Raw genomic sequence first — 15,250 nt, forward strand, 5'->3', positions numbered from 1 at the left:
AAAACTTAATTCCTTCTGTTTTCAGTTGTTTAGGATTTGTTTCATGATTGTTACATTTTTTCCCCTACAAGAATATGTCACTTGAATGTAGTGATCATGCCACATACTCTATTTATATGCTGTGAATTGTTTATCATGGTGCTGGTACATAGTAGATGCTAAACACTGATTCATTGTTCTACACTGGTTTAAAAAGAAATATGGAAGTCTAAGCAATGTTGTCAATTGTTTTCTAAGTTTCAATAACAGTTTGATTTCTGTTTCCTGGAGACATAAAAGGCTTCTGAAAAACCAAAACTGAATAAAGCTAATTTCCTAAATTTTTACCTAATGATTTACAATGAAATAATGATCATAGATATGAGAAGCTTTTAAAATTTCCAAGGAAACAGTCTAGTTTGCTTCTGTGTATTTGCCATTACTGTTTTTCATCATGTTATGCTGTTTTCTGAGTCAGTTGTCCTTGCCATTTTAAAGTTCTCTTTACAAGGCATGGGTACAAAAATATGTTTAATAAAGCAAAGAAAGGCCAGTACAGCATGAGTATAGAGATTAGAGGAACAATTAGATATGTTATTAATACCAACCATAATAATAATTTCTCAGAATGTCTTTCTTGTAGATAAAAATAACTAAACATTCCAATGAATAGATGAAAATTATGTTCAATTATAAAAAGAACTATATAATTATATTATTATTCTATTATTATTTTCGTCTTACTAATAAGACGTGATTTTGTCAGTATTACATCCATCTATTCATTCATTCATTCAACAAACGATTATTAAATACTTACTACTTGCTAGGTATTGAGGTTACAATGGTCTCTGCCATCACAGAACTTAAAAATTGTAGTTTCTAATTCTGTTGACCAATTTTATATGTCAGAAAGGACTATAATTGGATGGACCTAGAGACTGTCATACAGAGTGAAGTAAGTCAGAAAGAGAAAAACAAATATCGTATATTAACGCATGTATGTGGAAACTAGAAAAATGGTACAGATGAACCTGTTTGCAGGACAGAAGTTGAGACACAGATGTAGAGAACAAACGTATGGACACCAAGGGGGGAAAACCACAATGGGGTGGGGATGGTGGTGTGATGAATTGGGTCACTGGGATTGACATGTATACACTGATGTGTATAAAATTGATTACTAATAAGGACCTGCAGTATAAAAAAACAAACAAACAAAAAGAAAATACATTTTTTCATGCTTTGCTCCTTTTTTTCTTGGTGCTTGACATATCAATATTGAATGTAGGTATGTTTATATCTTGGTTAATTTTAATAAACAATATTGTATGGCACTGATAGAACTCTTCCAAATTATTGTTTGTCCTTTTTAGCTCAAGCAAGTGTTGTAAACTTTGACTACTACTTTTGTTCTTTTTTCCCCCAGATGTTATCTGTTAACAGAAATGGTAATAAGACTAAAAAACTTTGAGAAAAAAAAAAAAGAAAGGACTATAATCAAAATAAGAATTTTTTCAGGTATCTTGTAAACTCACTAGATAGCTCTATTTTTGTAAACATTTTTAGAAACTTTAAAAATATTTCATGAATATGCTTAAAAGTTAAAAGAGCAATAGAATTTCCTAAATATATGACTATTTTAAATTTTGGCTTAAAATATGTATTTGCTTTTTAACTTCTGGCCAAGCAGACACTTGTGATTTGTGTTGAAAGAGGTAGCACAGTGACTTATACTTTTCAAAGATAATTGCCCTTATGGAAGACTCTAGAAGAGAAGAAATGATACTCAGAAATTCAGGCTCACAGTCGCCTGAATCAAGAACTTTGTTTTAATATTAGCACTTAGAAGATAAACACTAGCAGCCTCCAAAGAGGTGATGTTCACTGGATATCATATGACTTCGAGTGGGAGGACAGAGAAACTACTCAGCTGTTGAGAAGCAGAGGCAAGTAAACATTTATGCCAGAAATGTACACATTTACCATCATAACATCACTCCTACTCAACTGCCTTGGTAGACAAATAGACATTCTAGAGTCCTCTCAGGAATATGGCATTTGTAGGATATTATTTTACTTTAAATACTTTTCAGTAGGATGTGAAAGAAAGTCTCTATACAGACAAATAAACCAGATATCTAATAACTCTTTGGATAATTTAACAGAGCCCTACCCAACATTCTTCATGGCCAGAGACTGTCATTTGACAAGGCTAGAATATTACCAGCATCTCTGCTTTTGTTGGTATGCTGTATTCTGCTAATGTCTGTGGTGCTTTGTTGACCTGGGAGAATATTAGTAAATATTAGGAATGCCTCGATACCCCATATTCATTTTGACAAATGAAATACAGTCCTGGAGGGAAAAATGGGCCTTTGCAGTTCCATCTTCCAGGCCACTAGTGAAGGCATGGTGAACAGAATCCCATTACCTCTCTTTTTTCCTTTGCTAGAAATGGCACATAAATTGTCAATCACCCTTCTAAAATTCAAAAGTAATCCAACAATTAAAATGTATCTCTATTTAGAAAATATTAGAGCCCAGTTGCTCAGCTTTTTTTTTTTACTTCAAAGCTGAACAATGTATTTTCAAACAGCATTCTCATTAGAGGAGATTTTTGTAAGCTTGCTTTGATTCTTTGCCTTTGATTCTTTGAATACTCAGTTGGTTCCTGCTCAGGTTATTTTAGTTTGTTTAGTAAAGCTCACATTATGATTTTCTCAGTGTAGGCAAAAAGTTCTAGTTAATTAAATCACATCAATCAATTGCATCCATCTCAATTACTTCTTAGATGTGATATACTAATAACTGTTCCTTTTAATAACTACATTAAATGGGTCATGAGTGAAGGCTAAACCACTTGAAACATGACTGAGTAAGGAAAATTTACCACTGGAAGGGGGCTAAAAAGTAGAGGGATTTTTCTTGAATTTATAAATACTGGTTAGGTTCTCGGTGGGAAGTATTAAAATATCAAGTTACAGGGGCCTCAACATGGCCAAGAATATTTCCTTCACTGCAGCCCCAGAAGAACAAAGGAGAGATTCCTAATTCACATGGGGTGGGGGGTATTCTGCATTTCTCATCTGATTTGAATGGAAACACAGGTAGTTTTTTTCACCCAGGTCTTCATTTTTGCCAAAAACCTTGGATTGGAAGAAAAGCACAGTGTAAGTCAGGGAAAAGGAAAAATAGTTGAATAATAATTTTCCATTCTGTAAGTTGTTATGAGATTCTCTGTTTTTATAATAGACAACACATAACATAAAATGAATAGAAGAGAAATTGCCAAGGGTCTCAGAAGCCCACCTCAGAAAACGTAAAATGAGAAAAAGCCTCTTGAAAACTCTCCTAATATATCTCTCAGGATTGAAAGAACAATAACTATTTTAGGTCTGCCCTTCTGATCCCACTTTCCTTCTAGCCAGTCAACAGAATTCAATAATCAAATTCTCCGAAGGATGCCAAAGGGTCTGACATAATTCACAGGGACAGTTATTGGAGTTACTGCTGGGGAAAGGCAGAAACTATAGGTGCATCTTTGTTGAGTCTAGGTCTGATTCAAGACCAGAGGAAAGCCATAAATGCATCAGGCCAAGAAGACAATTGTATGTTTGCCCTTCCTGTAGAGACAACTGTAGATCTATTAGACTTCCACCATGTCTCAAAGCAAGTTTCTGGATTTTATCTACCATAAATTCCCTTCCTGAGACTCGTAGAGCAGCCCACACTCAAGGACAAGGTGCTGTATAAAAACAAGATTTAATTAGGGAGCCAGGAGGTGGCAAAGATTTAGCATTATGCAATCAAATTAAATATTCTTCTGCAGCTTTTTGTTTTCTTAACAGCTTAGCAAAGTTACTCAGAATATAATAAATCCAATGGAGAATAAAACCAAGTGATTAATCAGGAGTGGCAAACTCTATGACCTTTTCAGAGGGTACTTGGTTGTCCATTTTTGTCTGAATCCATTCCAAGAAGAGCTAACTTCAGCAATAATGTGGAAAATCATTTGATCCAGTGTGAAAAATTCAGGGTTTTGTTAGAAAGAATCAAATTGTGCCTTTATGTCTGAGAATCTAGGGAGTACTATTTCAGTGAGTTCTTTACCTTTAAAGTTTTTAAGTGTCCACTGTGGACTAACTGGGAAAGCACTGGGGTCTAGTTCTAGCTTCATTCATTAATTTATTTATTCATTCGTTCATTTACTCACTCACATTACTCATTCTTTCTACAAATACTTGTTGGGAATTACTATGTGCTAGGCACTAGTGATACCATATTGATCAAAACCAGCCTTTGTCCTTCAGAGCAAGGAGGAAACATGACACAAAATGATGACTATACTCTAAAGTTCTTTAAAGGGACATGATGCTATGACAGGAGACCTCAACTAGCCTGGGCACCAATGGAAAGTCTCCTTGAGGAAGCAAGGTTTAAGTTGAGATCTGAAGGATGAGTAAGAAGAGTTCATTATGTGAAGAGGAGAGAAGAGCATTCCAGGTAGAGGGAATAACATATACAAAAGCCTTAGGCAGGAGAGAGCATGATGTTTCAGAAAAAGTAAAGAAGCCTAATGTGATTGGAAGGAGCAACAACCCTCAGAGTTTGATTCTTGGTTTCTAAATATCATGTATCAGTAACCAAAACCAGGACTCCCTGGAAAAATGGCCAATTCCAGGGCTAGGGAAGGGAAAGTACAAGATGAGGCAAAGAAATCTTGCTGTCAGAAAGTAAGGAAGTGCTCAGAGTATAGAGGGGGGTCTTGTCAAAATAACACTGTAGCAAAGCCAGCTTTAAGAAGCCAGGATGCAAGAGGGAGGAGATATGGGGATATATGTATACGTATAGTTGATTCACTTTGTTATAAAGCAAAAACTAACACACCACTGTAAAGCAATTATACTCCAATAAAGATGTTAAAAAAAAAAAAAAAAAAAAGAAGCCAGGCCATGGAAGCAACCTAAATGCCCACCAACAGATGAATGGATAAAAAAGATGTGGTACATATATACAACAGAATATTACTCAGCCATAAAAAGGCACAAAATTGGGTAATTTGTAGAGACATGGGCGGACCTAGAGACTGTCATACAGAGTGAAGTAAGTCAGAAAGAGAAAATAAATATCCTGTATTAATGCATATATGTGGAATCTAGAAAAATGGTATACATGAACTAGTTTGCAAGGCAGAAATAGAGACACAGATGTAGAGAACAAATGTATGGACACAAGGGGGGAAAGTGGCAGGGGGGGTGCATGGTGGTGGGATGAATTGGGAGATTGGGATTGACATATATACACTAATATGTATAAAATAGATAACTAATAAGAACCTGCTGTATAAAAAAATAAAATTAAAAAAAAGAAGTTCCATTTGACCAATTTCTGGCAATTTGAGTATTAAAATAAGTAATAATAGTAGCATATTATAAAACAATGAATAAAACAGAAAATCATGAGCCCATACTGATACAATTATTATACACGAATTAATTTAAAGTTTGGTAAGGAATGAGATATTTACATAGTCTCAAATTACCTTCCTACAAAATATTTCCTAATTACAAAGGGAAGAATACTTTACGATGGAGGATCTTGGCAGACACCACCTTGTTATCAAAATTAACAACACTAGTAATCATAAAAGTAGAAATTGTATGCTATTTTAAAGTAATCAGTGAGAAGAAAACAGTTTCATTTCTCCAATATGCACAACCATCATGAAGAAAAACTGGACCAATCCAAACGAAGGGACATTCTCCGACATAACTGGCCTGTGATCTTCAAGTTTCAAGATGATAAAAGCCAAGAAAAGCATGAGAAAATGTCCCAAGTTGAATGAGTCTAAAGAGAGGTGACAGCTAAACAATATTTAACTCCAAATTGGATCTCTGACTCTAAAGGATATTATTTGGATACTTTGTAAAAACTGAATGGGATGCGAGAGATGAATGTGATATGAAGATTTTGTGTTGTGTAGTAGGTATGCAGGTGAATTCTCTGTTCTGAAAGAGTTCATGTGATTAGGTTAGGCCATTCAGATAATTTCTCTACCTTAAGGTCAATTGATTAGTAACCTTAACTATATCTGCAAAATCCCTTTCATTGTAAAACAACACAACCATGGGAGTAACAACAGGGGGCAAAGATTGTGGGGGTCATTTTACAATTTTGCCCATCACAAGATGGAAAAGAGAAATGTATTTGAGTCTTCTATCAAACAATATATGTAAAGAAGGGAAGGTGAAAATCTGCTTCTCAGATTCATGAAATGGGCATTGGGAAATTCTGGACTATGACCTTTCAGACATCTTCAGCAGTGAAGTTCTTTGATTTGTCTTTATTAGGCTGTAAGAGCAGGCACAGTATGTTTCTGATTTACTGTTGCATTCCCAGCACTTAGCTTAAGGACTGGCACATAGTAGATGCTCAAAAATGTTGAGGGTATGAAGAATAAACTATGAGTGAAGAATTACCTATGGCAACCAAAGATTTATTTCCTTATTTGACTAACCAAAATCTACAGTGCTGGAGGGAGGAACACTCCCAAACTCATGCTACGAGGCCACCATCACCCTGATACCAAAACCAGACAAAGATGTCACAAAGAAAGAAAACTACAGGCCAATATCACTGATGAACATAGATGCAAAAATCCTCAACAAAATACTAGCAAACAGAATCCAACAGCACGTTAAAAGGATCATACAGCATGATCAAGTAGGGTTTATCCCAGGAATGCAAGGATTCTTCCATATACACAAATCGATCAATGTGATAAACCATATTAACAAACTGAAGGAGAAAAACCATATGATCATCCCAATAGATGCAGAAAAAGCTTTTGACAAAGTTGAACACCGATTTATGATAAAAAACCCTCTAGAAAATAGGCATAGAGGGAATTTACCTCAACATAATAAAGGCCATATATGACAAACCCACAGCCAACATCGTCCTCTATGGTGAAAAACCGAAACCATTTGCACTAAGATCAGGAACAAGACAAGGTTGTCCACTCTCACCACTATTATTCAACATAGTTTTGGAAGTTTTAGCCACAGCAATCAGAGAAGAAAAAAAAATAAAAGGAATCCAAATCGGAAAAGAAGTACAGCTGTCACTGTTTGCAGATGACATGATACTATACATAGAGAATCCTAAAGATGCAACCAGAAATCTACTAGAGCTAATCAATGAATTGGGTAAAGTTGCAGGGTACAAAATTAATGCACAGAAATCTCTTGCATTCCTATACACTAATGATGAAAAATCTGAAAGAGAAATTAAGGAAACACTCCCATTCACCACTGCAAAAAAAAGAATAAAATACCTAGGAATAAACCTACCTAAGGAGACAAAAGATCCATATGCAGAAAACTATAAGACACTGATGAAAGAAATTAGAGATGATACCAACAGATGGAGAGATATACCATGTTCTTGGATTGGAAGAATCAATACTGTGAAAATGACTCTACTACCCAAAGCAATCTACAGATTCAATGCAATCCCTATCAAACTACCAATGGCATTTTTCACAGAACTAGAACAAAATATTTCAAAATTTGTATGAAAGCACAAAAGACCGGGAATAGCCAAAGGAATCTTGAGAAAGAAAAACAGAGCTGGAGGAATCAGGCTCCTTGACTTCAGACTATACTACAAAGCTACAGTAATCAAGACAGTATGATACTGGCACAAAAACAGAAATATAGATCAATGGAACAGGATAGAAAGCCCAGAGATAAACCCACGCACATATGGTCACCTTATTTTTGATAAAGGAGGCAAGAATATACTATGGAGAAAAGACAGCCTCTTCAATAAGTGGTGCTGGGAAAACTGGACAGCTACATGTAAAAGAATGAAATTAGAACACTCCTTAACACCATACACAAACATAAACTCAAAATGGATTAAAGACCTAAATGTAAGGCCAGACACTATAAAACTCTTAGAGGAAAACATAGGGAGAACATTCTATGACATAAATCACAGCTAGATCCTTTTTGACCCACCTCCTAGAGAAATGGAAATAAAACACAAAATAAACAAATGGGACTTTATAAAACTTAAAAGCTTTTGCACAACAAAGGAAACCATAAATAAGACGAAAAGACAACCCTCAGAATGGGAGAAAATGTTTGCAAATGAAGCAACTGACAAAGGATTAATCTCCAAAATATACAAGCAGCTTAGTATCAAAAAAACAAACAACCCAATCCAAAAACGGGCAGAAGACCTAAACAGACATTTCTCCAAAGCAGATATACAGATTGCCAACAAACACATGAAAGGATGCTCAACATCACTAATCATTAGAGAAACGCAAATCAAAACTACAATGAGATATCACCTCACACCAGTCAGAATGGCCATCATCAAAAAATCTACAAACAATAAATGCTGGAGAGGGTGTGGAGAAAAGGGAACCCTCCTGCACTGTTGGCGGGAATGTAAATTGATACAGCCACTATGGAGAACAGTATGGAGGTTCCTTAAAAAACTAAAAATAGAACTACCATAAGACCCAGCAATCCCACTACTGGGCACATACCCTGAGAAAACCATAATTCAAAAAGATTCATGTACTGCAATGTTCATTGCAGCACTATTTACAATAGCCAGGACATGGAAGCAACCTAAGTGTCCATGGACAGATGAATGGATAAAGAAGATGTGGCACATATATAAAATAGAATATTACTCAGCCATAAAAAGAAACGAAATTGAGCTATTTGTAGTGAGGTGGTTGCACCTAGAGACTGTCATACAGAGTGAAGTAAGTCAGAAAGAGAAAAACAAATACTGTACGCTAACATATATATATGGAATCAAAAAAAAAAAAAAAAAGGTCATGAAGAACCTAAGAGCAGGACAGGAATAAAGACACAGACGTAGAGAATGTACTTGAGGAGACAGGGAGGGGGAAGGGTAAGCTGGGACGAAGTTAGAGAGTGGCATGGACTTATATACACTACCAAGTGTAAAATAGACAGCTAGTGGGAAGCAGCTGCATAGCACAGGGAGATCAGCTGGGTGCTTTGTGGCCACCTAGAGGGTGGGATGGGTGTTGGGAGGGAGACGCAAGAGGGAGGAGATATGGAGATATATGTATATGTATAGCTGACTCACTTTGTTATAAAGCAGAAACTAACACACCACTGTAAAGCAATTATACTCCAATAAAGATGTTAAAAAAAAAGTGAATGCAAAAAAAAAAAAAAGTGAAGTTTGAGGTTATACTAACTAGTATTTGTTCTTGAAAAGATGTGAGGCACTTATATGTAGGGAAGGGGAATCGTACCTACTTCTCCAGTTTCCAGAAGTAAATGTGATTGCCAGGACTCTAAATATTCAGTGGGTGAACTTGAGTACTCTACTTCACAACCTAAAAATATCCATGATAACATTTTGAGTGGTGGTGGGCTATAGGAAATGTATTATAGCACAGTGGCGAAGAGTATATATTTTAGTAACAAAAAGACGTATATTTGAATTTCAGGCCCTCTAGTTACTAGTTGTGAGATCTTGGATAAATTATTTAACTTCTCCAAGTCTTGGTTTCTTCATATGGGAAACAGCAATAATCATAATGGCTGTCACCACACTATTAAAGTGAAATAATGTAAATAGAACTAAGTCTGGCACAGTCTAAGATCTCAATAAATGATAGCTCTGTTTATATTGTTATCGTTTATGCATTCTTAAATTATGTATAAAAATGAAGATGTTGTGATATATTTTAATGATATTCCTAAGGTTCTGAGTCCATTCATCCTCATAATCAATACACATATATATTTGTCATTTTATAGCATTTTTTTCTTATGTGGGTATACTTTCTTTGGCAAAACAAACTAAATCAATATTTTATAAATCAAATTACATTTGATAATGAGGGATGGGCATTACACTAAAGAAACATAATTTTTAAACTTTGTTGAAACATACAGTCTTTCAGAAATCCGAGGACAGCTCTGTGTCCTTTTTATTGGCCAAATGCACAAATCCTTACATACACAAAACTTTGTGTACAGTTAAGGGGGCACATGGACCTCCTCTAAAAAAAACTGAGGTTTTTAATGAGGTGAATAAATAATTAATATTGCAAATAAACTAATCCTTAATTTATCTGTTGTAGAAATTCAAATTTTCACATAGTGACATTTAATGAAGTACCTCACATAGACTATTGATGTTTAATGTGGTCTGAAACATAGTCATGTGCCATAATGTGTGCCAAAAAAAATCATTTTTAACCCAGGCTTATTAACTATGTTGTACCTAGCAGTTTTGTATCCAGTGAACAGTCACTGGTGTACCATTAATATTAGTGTTGGGGGTAATACTGAATTATACAATCTGATTAATACTTTTCTTTTATGCTTTTTCTGTACCAAAGAGCCAGCAGCAAACACAATGGTCTTTTTTTTTTTCCAGAACAGTTTTTTTAAACTTTATATTTTCGATAAGTCTCTCTTAGAAATTTCTGTAAAGTACTTTTCTCGTATATCATATCTAATAAATATTAAAAAACATATCTAATGAGAGTAATTGAACATTTGAATCTTAAAATCAGTAAGGTGACAAGTTTTCCACTAAATAACTTGACTTTGCTCCTATAGCCAATACTACATTAAAGTTAATGTAATAATGCAGTGTTTCAATGTTTGAAAATAACAAACAGTCAATAGACTTGAAAGACTTCCTTGCCAGCAAAATCTGTCATTTCTGCTAATAAAAACAAATCACAACAACTTCTGAATATACGTTTAAAGGTAAGTTTGAAAGATACAAAAAATCTTGAGGAAATATAGTTTAGCTACTAGTTAACTTTTACATTCTCATTTCTGAAGTTGTAAATTAACCACGGAAATATTTTACTTTAAGGAGAGGTTTTCAACCTAGGATAAGCTACAGTACCATCTCATTTGTGGTTTTGATCTCCTTTATATTTCCAGCTTCAACTAAGGGAGTCTGACTGTTTGCTTCATTTTTTTCTTCATAAGCAAATTCATGAAACCTCAGTGTGAGGTTTATGGGTTTTTAAAAAATTGTCATTAGGTAAATTAATAGACAAATGAAAGTAGTTCCCATAGTGATAACCGAGCAACCACCTCCACTGGCAGGAGTTTTGTTTGGTTGCTGATCTGTTGCATCTGCCATGTGTGAAATGATAGGAAGATCATTCAGGAAATTCAATATACCCACAGGAAGAAGCCAAACGTGTCAGCTTATTTTGGGAACCATTCTATCATGAGGATACATTTGTTTTCGGAGCAGCCTCAGAAAGCCTCCCTTTTATCAGACTGTGTCTTGATTAAAAGGACAGCTGATGTCTACTACATAGAGAATGGTTTTCTCTTGACAAATTGGTCTTATTGTCAATAAATATTTCATTGTTAAATATTTGTTTTTTGTCTGTTTTCAGCAGCACAGATTGAAAGATGGCTCCTGGAAGGCTCGGCACAGTCATCTCATAAATTACAACTAGTAAGTCCTTATAATAATGCATATGGAATTTTAATCTTATAAACAATATACTTCTGAAGAAGCAGACATGGGAATGTAACTGCTATTTCTTTACCTTTTTTATTTTTAAGTTTTAGATTTGCAGTATAGTTCACCAAAATTCATTTAGTAACTAAAATTTAGAAACCAATTTAGAAGCTATTGTGTTTTTACAAGAGCCTTTAGATGAAAGCAAAAAATTGTATATTAATTGTAGTTAAAACTAAGAATGACATTTATTAAGGCACTTCGTTATATTTTTTATTCTCTTGAATTATTTTCTTTCCTTTACCGATAATTTCTACCCAATTTTGGGATTTACAGTTCATGTAACTTCTTTCACTAATGCAAATCAGAATGGCCAAAATAATCCTTTGCAAATGGTTAGTAACAAGTGTGATATATTGAAAGCAGTAGGGTAGCTCCATCTTACCCGTTTCTGGGACTTCACACTCTTGCTGAATTGCTTTTTGATTCAGCAAGAATCTCACAAACTTTCTCATAGAATAATAAAATAATAATCAAAGTCTTACAAGGACAAGCAATAATTCACTGCTTGAGGTGTGTCTGGTAGATTGTGGGCATTTTTTTCCCTGTGTGGTATAGGCTGGGTGTTCCTAATTAACACTAAGAACACTGACAAAATTGCTTGCCTTTTTGAGTTGCTCTATTTAAACTTTTTCCCTTATTTTTTACCGGCCACACATTAACCTCACCAAGATCAAATTTATTCCTTAAAATTAAAATAATAAATACAACATTCTCAATACTTTTTAGTTGTTTAAGCTTAACTGATTTTTGAATAATTTTCATATGTTGTCTAGGAAACACACAAATACTGTCCTGTGTTGAAATGGGCAGATTCTAAGAGGAATTGTTTCTCCACTGTGCTGATAGCTCATGATGATGAATACTTCTAGGATGGCGAAACGTTCCCTGCATTGATTAAGTACAGGTGGTGCTGATTGTCTTTCCTACTTGTCGTTTACTTTCAACTCACATTCACGTCAAGTTCCAAAGTGTTGTCTTCTTGGTGAAGGATAATGAAGATGTGACTTACAGTCATATTTCGACTCTGGTAATTGGAGTTGAGAACTCTTTCCTGCTACTCAGTGGCCTGATATAAGCCCTTTTGTAAGGAAAATGTGTGTACTTTTCTCATATCTCCATTCTCTCCTATCCTTATCCCAACTCTGAATCTTCTGACCTCTCTTTCAGTGTTCTATGTACTTCGGGAAGGGTATAGAAACCTCTCAAAATCCTTGTCCATTGTACAAGCAACACACACACACACACACACATACTTTCAGTGCTCAGTAGTGCCTGGCACAGACTAAGTGTTCAATCAAGTGAATGCAGTCAATAAATGGTAGAAAAAATAAAGGAATAATAATGAACTACATTAAAATATGAAGGAAGATTTCAGTGAAGTTTTGAGCTGATCAAGATGTTTTGTTTTGTTGCTGGTTCTATGACAGTAAAGATGAAGTTTCATCATTCTCAGGATAGAGAGATTAAAATGGATGTCTTTTCCAAAGTAAATAAACACATCATTAGACATAAAAATTTCAAAATAATTTCTAATCTATAGCTACAAGATGATTGGTAATTTCACGAATGTAATAGGGTTAGTGAGTACAATGTATTTTAAATAGAAATATTATATTCTGAAAATAAATGATATATAAACTACTACGTGGTTACTGTTTATTTACTACATAGTATTATCTAAAACAGTGCTTCTCAGATTATATTTCAGATAAAAATATTAAGTGTCCTTACCCTTTAACTTTTTGTTTCCCCTGCTGGTATTTCTCATTACCTCAATGAGAAAGAATAAAAACACAAAAATAGAGAAATAATGACCTTAAGGATTGTAATAGTAAATTAATCTTACTGAATATTTTTCTAGTCTAGATAACATGAAAAAATATGTAAAGTACTTATATGGCAACATCCTGTATTTGTAAGATATAATCATTCTTACTTCTAATAAAATAATCAAATAAGAAATGCATATGCTAACTATATACAAATTATGTGCAAACGTATGCCTGCATTGGCTAGTGTTAAAGCCTCCCAAATATATTTCATCCTTCCTCACTATGTAGTGGCCATGTGATTTGAATGGCATTGATCCCATCCCCAGTCCTAAGGGTGGGTTCTCATGGATCCTTTCCTGTTGCCATAGTAGTTGGTTTGAGGGTGGGTATATATTTAAGATTTGAGTCAATCAACGTTTCCCCAGCCAAAGTGATTCAGTTATTTAGGATCACCCAATTAAAACAAAACATATGACTTTTGTTCTAAAGTTTTGGAAGGCAACTCTCTTTCTCTATCTCTAGCCATGAACAAAATCACCTGCAGTCACATTTACTACTGGCAGCCATTCTATGCCCATGAGGAAAGCAAGCCTTCAGAAGAAGCCAACACTGTTGATAGAAGAATGGTAAGATAGAAAGATACTATGTGCTGATACCATCACTGATTACCCTTGAAGAAACTTTAATCTCTGGACCTTCTATTCACATGAGCCAGCAAATTCCCTTATGAGTTAACTATTGTGCGTTGCCTTTCCTGTTACTTGTAACTGAAAGTGTCTTTCACAATTAAATGTTCATCAAAACATGTTCATTCATTTGGCTGTGAGCCATGAAAAAAATCCTAGTGGAGAATATGATTTTTCTGAGAAATGGCTTCTTAGGATTCTCTATTGTCACCTTGTTTGATTTTACTTGTTTGAGTCTAGATTCTTTATTGGAAGTATAAAAAATCATTAAAGAGCTAAAAATATAATATTTAAATAAATTATATTTAATTTTACAGCTAACAAATCTATAAGAAATTTTAACAGAGACACAATTAGAGTTATAAAGGACATAGAGTCTACAGAGCCTAGTGCAGCAAAGCATTAGGAGAAACATGAAGAATATTTAAAAATACATTAAACTAAAAGAGAAATTTTTTGGTGAGTGTACCAATCTAACAAATATGTCTTGGAACCATTATTGTTTTTAACTATGTCTACCTCCAATATCTTACACTGTGATAGGAACATACATAATAATAAATGTTTTTAAATGAATGAACGATTTACTCTCAAGAAGTGAATAACTATAAGTGAACAGTAGGTCAATCATAGAAGGAACACGAGTACGTCCTCAACAAGAGCACTGAATGTAAGCAAAAGAATGAATGAGGACTGTGCTGTAGGTTGAACAGTTGGGTTTCCTGGATAAAAATCAACAGTAATATGAAAAATATAAGTGCATGAATTAGACTTTGGTTCAAAGCAACAGAAACCAATGCTGGCAAAGAAAAGAAAAATGGAGTTAATTGGCAGTATATTAAGGCTCATGAAATCAGCAGAGGTTGCAGTTAGGGTTGGTTAGGAATGGGTAGAAACAAAGGCCATTCCAGAGACTAAGAAGTAGGACTCATAATAGGGAAAATTCAGGTCAGGATGCAGCTATTGAAGGGAGGTGACAAGGTGGAAGCTGGTGGTGGCCTGAATGAAAGCCATTCCAGTGGATACTATGAATGGCTGGAGAAGACTGAAGAGAGGTGGAAAAATAAGCAAATTTTTGGATGCATTTTTTCTGTGAAGGGGAGCACACAAAGACATGAGGTCAGAGAGGTTTTCATGCTGCTACTCAGAATGTTTCTATGACAATGGGACTGAACCACTGGCTAGAACACTCTTCCCTGCAAGGGTCCCTAGGCTGGTTTCTTCCCATCCTTCATGTTT

General features: G+C 34.7%; 1 long non-coding RNA gene across 1 annotated transcript; it reads left to right on the forward strand.

Annotated features, from left to right (window-relative positions):
* Positions 1 to 11,279: 11,279 nt before the first annotated feature.
* LOC132363759 (uncharacterized) lies at positions 11,280 to 14,095 on the forward strand. The gene is made up of 3 exons (XR_009502654.1): positions 11,280 to 11,484; positions 12,327 to 12,580; positions 13,848 to 14,095. It is a non-coding gene; the product is annotated as an uncharacterized LOC132363759 (long non-coding RNA).
* Positions 14,096 to 15,250: the final 1,155 nt, after the last annotated feature.

This window comes from Balaenoptera ricei, chromosome 3 (assembly GCF_028023285.1).
Source record: "Balaenoptera ricei isolate mBalRic1 chromosome 3, mBalRic1.hap2, whole genome shotgun sequence".
NCBI classification, from domain to species: domain Eukaryota; kingdom Metazoa; phylum Chordata; class Mammalia; order Artiodactyla; family Balaenopteridae; genus Balaenoptera; species Balaenoptera ricei.